Here is an 8,424-nt window from a genome sequence, read left to right as displayed (position 1 = left end):
CAAACAACAAAAAACAGATGCTTAAATATGACTATTTCTAGAGTCAAAGGAAAAGAACAAAACAAACATTTCATGGGGACTGGGGGTCCCCTTCATGGACACAGAACAGTATCTGGTTGTGTTTAAATTTACTTCTCTGTTACTACTCTTTGAAGGAGCTTTCTTTAATCCCTCCATTTAGGAGGACTCTAACCCATACCCACAGAGATTTGTTCTACCCTAGGAAGCACAGCCCAACTCACAAACTCCATCCCCACTGCAGAGGATAGAGGACACAATTTACAGGAGACAGGACACAGTTCTCCAACACATTTCCCTAAGTCTGAGTTTTTCAGTAAGAGGCAGTTAAGCAAAACCATCCCATTTGGCGCCTCAAGTCTCTACACCAGTGAGAAATGAAATGTACACCTTCATTCCTCCTGTAGTTTTCTGGTAACTTACTGGACCGAACACACACACACACACACACACACACACACACACACACTCTCTCTCTCTCCAAGGACAAACATTTCTCAACTCTGGGACAATGGAAGAGAAACATTTTCTTAAATGATATTTCTTAAACATTTCCAGCTAAATTTACACAGATTTCCCTGCCCTTAGCAGAGATGGCCACTATACATGATTACAGAGAGAAGTCATTTCCCATTGTTCACACCAGCATTATTCGCCATAACTGAAACATGAAAGCATCTCAAATGTCCATCAATGGATTAATGGATAAGCAAAATGTGGCATATAGATACAATGGAATATTTTTCAGTCTTAAAGAGGAAGGAAATTCTGCCCTTTCCTCACCTGCCACTAGGTGTTTGGTCCTGAGGAAGCTAAGTCTGTGCTGGGGTGAGGCCCTCACTTCAGTGGCCTAGCACCACGCCCAGAAGTGCCATCATTCTTGGCATGCCCAGCAAAATGCATAGGAGATTGAGAGACCAATGGAGGAATGTCTCCTAACAATGCCTGCCCTTCTTTATATAGCTTCTGTTATGGAATGAATGTTTATGTGTCCCCAAAATTCTTATGTTGAAGCCCCATCCCCCCATTGTGACTGTATTTGGAGATGAGGCCTGTGAGGAGGTAATAATAGTTAAATAAGATCATAAGGGTGGGGCCCTAATCTGACAGGGCTGATGTCCTTATAATAGAAGATGAAGATATGTCATCTTGCTCTCTCCATTATGTGCGGACACGGTGGAAGGCAGCTGTCTGCAAGCTAGGAAGAGAGCTCTCACCAGGAACCAGATCAGCCAGCATCTTGATCTTGGACTTCCCAGCCTCCAGAACTGTGAGAAATAAATTTCTACTGTTACACCCAATCTGTGATATTTTGTTATGGCAGCCCATGCTGACTGATCTACTTCTTATCAGGATAGTTGTTTCAGCACAATTCTCACCTACCCCAGGCAGCCTGTCCTGGCATTATGATTTAGGTATTCCTGCTCTGTGTTCTCATAGTGCTTTCTTTTTATCTCTGTTCTAACACATGTCACACTCTAGGTATTCATTCATTCTTTCATTCACTTGAATATAAAATATATGTATTTATTGAGCTCTTACCGTATGCCAAAGCACTCATCTTGGTACTGGGTACAAAGTTGCAAATAAAAAGTCTTTCTTCTCATGGAGCTAATAAACACATAAACTTAAGTTTAAGATAAGCAGGGCAGTTTGATTAAGAAAGACTCGGGAGAAAGGAACTACTTTTAATTTGGGGGTTAGGGAAGGCTTCGTTAAGGAGGTAACATTTGAGCTGAGACCTGGATACTGAGAAGGATAAGTCCATGAGAGAATCAAAAGGAAGAGTGTTCTAGGCAGAAGGAACAGCAAGTGCAAAGACCCTGGGTTAGGAATGGGCAAATTAGCTCGTTCAAGAAACAGAATAGATAGCAAATGTGACTGGGCATGGTAGGTGAAGGAGAGAAAGGTCAGCACCATAGCCACAGAACCAGATATAGAGCTTTTTGCTATGGTGTGTGTGATTTAATTTAAATTAAAAATTTTTTAATATAGCAGTGTGATATTATGTGTTAGTATATGTGTGGGCAATTGCCACAATATGGAATATAACTCTCAGGATGGTCAGCTAGAATTTGACTCAGGAAGGTCATATCAGAGGCAACTACTAAAAGCTAGATACCAGAGGCTTTGCAAAATTGCATAGTGAATGTTAGAAATGTGTTTTCATTGGTAAAATTATAATATGTAAATATAGAATAAAATGCTAGTTGTTAGAAATGGGTTTTTAATTGAAGATATTAGTGACATTTTATATATATATTGTACTGGCTAAAATATTTCAGAGATACTCCTGAATATACAAATTTTATCCAAAAATCCAATTTAAAAAATAAACAAAGGACTCAAATAGACACTTCTTCAAAGAAGATATACAAATAACCAATAAGCATATGAAAAAAATGCTCAACATCGCTAATCATTGGGTAAATGCAAATCAAGTTCACAATGATATACCACTTCATATCAATTAGAATGGCTATTATCAAAAATACAGAAAATAACAAGTCGTACCAGGATAAGTGCACTCTTGTGCCCTTCTGGTGGGAATATAAAATGGTGCAGCCATTTTGGAAAACAGTATGGTGATTTCTCAAAAAATTAAACATAGAATTACCATATGATCCAACAATTTCACTTCTGGATGTATATCCAAAAGAAGTGAAAGTTGGGACTTGAACACCCATGTTTATAGCAGCATTATTCACAAAAATCAAAAAGTAGAAGCAACTCAAGTGTCCATTGACAGATAAATGGATAAACAAAATACGGTGTATATATACACAATGGAATATTATTCAAGCTTAAAAATGAATGAAATTCTGATACACACTACAACATAGATGAACCTTGAAGACATTATGGTTAATGAAATAAGCCTGACATAAAAAGACAAATATTGTATGATTCCACTTCTGTGAGATACCTAGAGACAGAAAGTAGTATGTGGTTACAAAGGTTGAGGAGAAGGGCAAAGGGAGAGTTATGGTTTAATGGGTTTGGGGTTTCAATTTGGGATGACGAAAAGTTATTGAGGTAAATGGTGGTGATTGTTGCACAACAGTGTGAATGTACTCAATGCCACTTAAAAATGGTCACGATGGTAAATTTTATGAGTGCTTTACTACAATTAAAAAAAAAATTCCATCCAGCCCCATAGCCTGTTCTGTTAAGGATGACTCTCCAGGCTCAATCCCTAAATTGTCATTTGTCCAGCTAAGGATTTGGAAGATTCTGTTTGCCTAAAATAGACTATAAGGTTAACTGGATCTTGCCTCTAGTATATTGTCACATTTGCCTCCAGTGTATCTTTCCTGAAAGGTGTGGTTAGAATACTAAAAAGTGACAGAGCTGGGACTTCATTGCACTTACAGAACATATTACATAACTTTGTGTGTGTGTGTGTGTAAGAATTGTCCAAGCAAGTGCTTCATTGATAGAGTGAGGTTTTGGGGGAATGTAACTAAACCTCACTCACCTGAAACTATTGATGGCTACCCCTGTCTACCAAAAACAAAACAAAACAAACAAAAAATTAATATTCCTGAAAATATTGGTACACTGAGCAAGATTATGTTCAGATAAATTTCAAAAGAAGTGAGAACTCTAATTTCTGTAAGAAGCCGAACTTTGAAATGTGGAAAATAACACATGCATGCTAGCTAGTATGCTTTTGGGTATGTGTTCTATAAAGCAGGGGTCCCCTACCCCCGAGTCAGGGACTGGTAGCCAAGCTGAGGACTGGGCCGAGGACATGTTAGGAACTGGGCCGCACTGCAGGAGGTGAGTGGCAGGTGAGCAAGTGAAGCTTCGTCTGCTGCTCTCCGTTGTTCCCCATCGCTCCCATTACCACCTGAACCATCCCCCTGCCTCCATCCGTGGAAAAATTGTCTTCCACAAAACAAGTCCTTGGTGCCAGAAAGGTTGGGGACCACTGCTATAAAGGATGGGGGATAGTTAGAAACAAACTCATGTACCTAACTGTCGAAAAGCTGTAGTAACTGGTGGTGAAAGCATTGTGCCAGTCTGACTTTAAGGAGGCTTAATCACCTCTTCTGTGTTTAAGTTGAGGTTAAAAATTTAATGAAGGAAGAAAGAATGTTGCCATAGTTGAGGCTAGAATGCATAGCATAAGTGGAAAGAGAATAATGTGGAGAAGTGAAAGTAGCCACATTCATCCACAAGCAGAGCCATTGCCTAAGGATATGACAAGATTATTTTCTGAGAGACTATCAGCAAGAACACAAAAATTAATAGAGTGAGAATTCGACAGAGGGCACAAAGTTGCAAAGTGAGGACATTAAGGTTTACACAAGGCTCCAGTTACAAACTATAAAAAAATAATTTGCTCAAGACAAGGAAAAGTAGGATGGAATTTAGTTACCCAGAAGAGACCTAAAGGAGACATTGTTCTGTTAATAGGGTATATTTAGGACCTTAAGCAGCCACCACCATATGGGAGACTGAGAAGAAACTTAAACTAAGGTCCTCAAAACGAAGGAAGAAAACTTCAGCTAAGTCATCCTGCTTTTTGGTTCTTGCAGGAAACACTGGCCCAAAGCCAATATTATTATAATTTTTTAAGCAAAGAGATGGAAAAGCATTCCAGGAATGATATACATAGAAACTAGGAGTTCTGTTTCTATTTAGGATGAAGAAAACCACATAAGAACATTGCCTCCTTCTTAAATCCAAACTCCAGGGGAAAAAAAATTTCAAAATGATAGCTTTTGAAACCATTAGAGAGCCGTGGTTGCAAGGTAACCAAGCAAACCGAATTTAAGTATTGACAAACTCCTCTGAGGAGAGATGTGACTCTTGAACCATTTCAGTTTTGGGAGAGCCAAGAAAAATTAAGTGGTCACCATAGAAGCATGTAAGAGTAATGTGCTAACATTATTAAAATGAATTTCTTAGGGCCAAGCTATTTTTCGTCAAATATAACAGAAAATTCGTCGAGAGAAAATTTGGATTAAAATAAATATTAAAGAGAATTCTTCAGGCAGGAGGAGAATGATTCAAGATGGAAGGATAGAAATGCAGGAAAGAATGAAGAACGCTGGGAGAAATAATTGTATATATGTGCATATATATTGACTTTAAAAGCAACAATTATAAAGTTAGCCAATTTAAATATAGAATTAAATGCATGATAACACAACAAGTGAAGAGGAGAGAACACACATTAAGGAGTTTTAGCTCTTGCATATTTGCTATATGTATATTGTGATTTCTAATGTAATCTCTAAAAGAATAGCAATAAAATTAATACAAAAAAGAATAAAAATGATTGGTAAAATTAAGACAGATCAAGAGAATAAACACAAAACAGATGAGACAAATAGAAAACATATAGCAAGATGGTAGATATAAAACTAAATATATTGAGTGATGTCAGTGAAAATGGCAGTCAAAAGTTCCTAAAATTCTCCCCTCAAAAATAACAAGAAAACAGACCCCAAAAATGTCAGAATCAATTTTTTCAGAACTCTGAAAATTAACCAAAGCCTGTCAGCAATCCATGGAGCATTTATTTATTATTTAAGTTTATTTATTTATTTTTTGGCAGCATTTGGTCTTCGTTGCTGCACGTGGCCTTTCTCTAGTTTTGTTGAGTGGGGGCTACTCTTCGTTGCGGTGCGCGGGCTTCTCATTGTGGTGGCTTCTCTTGTGGAGCACAGGCTCTAGGCGCATGGGCTTCAGTAATTGTGGCACGTGGGCTGAGTAGTTGTGGCTTGCAGGCTCTAGAGCACAGGCTCAGTAGTTGTGGCACACGGGCTTAGTTGCTCCGCGGCATGTGGGATCTTCCTGAACCAGGGCTTGAACCCGTGTCCCTGCATTGGCAGGTGGATTCTTAACCACTGCACCACCAGGGAAGCCCAGCAGCTGGATTCTTAACCACTGCGCCACCAGGGAAGTCCCATGGAGGATTTATTAAAGAAAAGCCGCTGTAGGGACTTCCTACAACTAAAGAGCCCTACCAGCGCAACCAAATAAATAAATTTTATTTTTTTAAAAAAAGGAAAAGCAGCCGTATCTTGATAAGAACAGCAAGCTTAGTGGTGTTTTAACTTACTCTGCTCCCCATCCTCCCTCTGCAGTAGCTTTGAAAACTAACCACATGCAGTCACTGGAGGGAGCAAAAGGATTTACATTGGTGAAAACCCTATTAATATAGACTTACATAGGTGTAAATCTTCATGATCTTGGATTAGAAAATGGTTTCTTATATGTAACACCTAAAGTACAAGCAATAGAAAAGTAGGTAAATAGAACTTAATCAAAGTTTAAAACTTTTATACTTCAAAGGACACTATCAAGAAAATGAAAAAGCAACCCACAGAATGCGAGAAAATTTTTGTAAATCATACATCTGATAAGGGACTTGTATCTAGACTACAAAACGAGCTATTACAACTCAATAAAGACAAACATAACCCAATTTAAAAATAGGCAAAGAATCTGAATAGATAATTGTCCAAAGAAGATATAGTAATGGCCAATAAGCACATTAAAAGATGCTCAACAGCATTAGCCATGAGGCAACTGCAAATCAAAATCACAATAAGAGGATAAAATGACGCATGGGGCAGAGTGAGGTGCAGTCGTTCACCTAGGCTTCGGCCCGGCTTCTGGAGATGAAATGATGTGATTCCTGGGATTTGCTTCAAAATAATCTGACCTAGTGGAAAATTCTATGAGAGAAGCTCAGAAGAGCCAGCTCTGTGCCTGTGGATGTCACGTGCCATAGGAATTGATGCTTTCAGTGGTTATGAAGAATAGTGGTCCTTTGTGTTCACAGTAAAGTTTGCAAGTAATGATGTTTTTCTTCCAGTGAGCATTTGGGATCCCATGCCGCCTGCAGTGGGAGTGTGGAATCCTAACCACTGGACTGCCTGGGAACTCCCAGTACTAGACCTTTTGGAAGGAGTTGGAGAGGAGGGGTAGTGGCTCAGAAAGAGCTTCTCTTTCAGAAATGTGGCTGCTAAGCCCCAGTGCCTGTGATACTTGTGCTTCACAACCAGAAACTTTGAAAGTGGGAGTCAATCATTTTGATAAGTCTCCTGAAAGGAACAGCTAGCAGGAGCTGAACCCTTTTTCCATTTGGCCTCGTGGCAAAGGCAGAGATCACACCAGCAGCTCCACACAGTATGATGTGCTCACTAGTGCCCTCTGAACAATCTTCTGGTACCTTGCCTAAAGACAATGCCCCATTTTCTTGGGATTCCTTGGATGAGGATGGATTGGATGACTCCTTGCTGGAACTGTCTGATGGAAAAGACGATGGCCATTTCAGTTTCACAGAGGAAGATTCAGGAGCTTTTGAAGGATGATGACCTATCAAATGAGCACTTTTCTTGGGAAGGAGGCTTGTCTAACGATGACAGCAGGAATGTTGAGAAGGGAGGGAAAGGGAGTCAAATTCCACTTGATACTCCCCAAGAGAAAAATTCATTGTACAGCTTGGGACCAGAAGCTGAGACCTCTGGCCTCTTCAAACTACCTCAACTAAATACATCAGCTGGTCATGGACCAACTCCTACTAAACCATTGAACAGACGCTTTGCACTAGAAAAGAATCTTATAAAAGTTACAGTTGCACCATTTGATCCAACAGTTTGTGATGTTGCACTTGATAAGGACAAGACTGATACATCCGAAGTTACTGAAAAACCCTCCTCCCTTGGAGAAGAGATGAGAGAAGATGGTCTTAGCCTAAGTGAGAGCACAGTTTTCACAGAATCTGAAGGGATCAGCCCCGATAATTCTGCCTATGATGGGCCCCCACTCCCTTCTTCAAACAGTAAGTTTCAACAAACTGTCTCTGATAAAAATATATCTAACAGTAAGAAACCTACACCTGTAACCTCTCAGATATTGAACCATTCAAAGACTCCTTCTAATACGGGGTCATCCTGGAGAAATAGATCACATAAATCAAGTTTTGAAATGAGGTTTCCAGTTGTTTCCAGTTCATCAAACAAACATTTTCTTGACAAAGATTCTGGGAAGCTGAAGGTCCATGAAAAAAGACTAGGCAAAGTCATTCCTGTTCTGCAAACCAAAACAAGGACTAATATTCTGACGTTTTCACCATCAGATCTAAAAAAGCAGAAGCAAAGTTATCTCAGGAATGTCATTGCTCATATAGAAGACCCAGTGAACTCTAACCAAGGTACCTTGGGGGAGCTGTGTGCCTTGATGGATCACGTTTATCACATACAGAACCGAAAATGGCAGCATCCTTCGGACCTCACCAGGTGAAACTATACCTGGTTCCAACAGAAATCTCTGCAAAAATACAGTCTGACTCAGTGGGTTGACGGGAACATGCGAAGCCACCATCGGTTCCAGCGTCTACCAGATTTCCTGTACAGTCCATTTGTCTCCTCCCATCAGCAATGA

General features: G+C 39.6%; 1 pseudogene across 1 annotated transcript; it reads left to right on the top strand.

Moving 5' to 3' along the window:
- The first annotated feature begins 7,169 nt into the window (after positions 1–7,169).
- On the top strand, positions 7,170–8,424 carry LOC309966170 (S100P-binding protein-like; annotated as a pseudogene). The gene has a single exon. The product of its transcript is annotated as a S100P-binding protein-like (transcript).

Source organism: Leucopleurus acutus, assembly GCF_964270905.1.
Source record: "Leucopleurus acutus genome assembly, chromosome: 9".
NCBI classification, from domain to species: domain Eukaryota; kingdom Metazoa; phylum Chordata; class Mammalia; order Artiodactyla; family Delphinidae; genus Leucopleurus; species Leucopleurus acutus.
The sequence above is the reverse complement of the archived record's forward strand: the minus strand, read 5'-3'. Positions and strand labels throughout refer to the sequence as shown.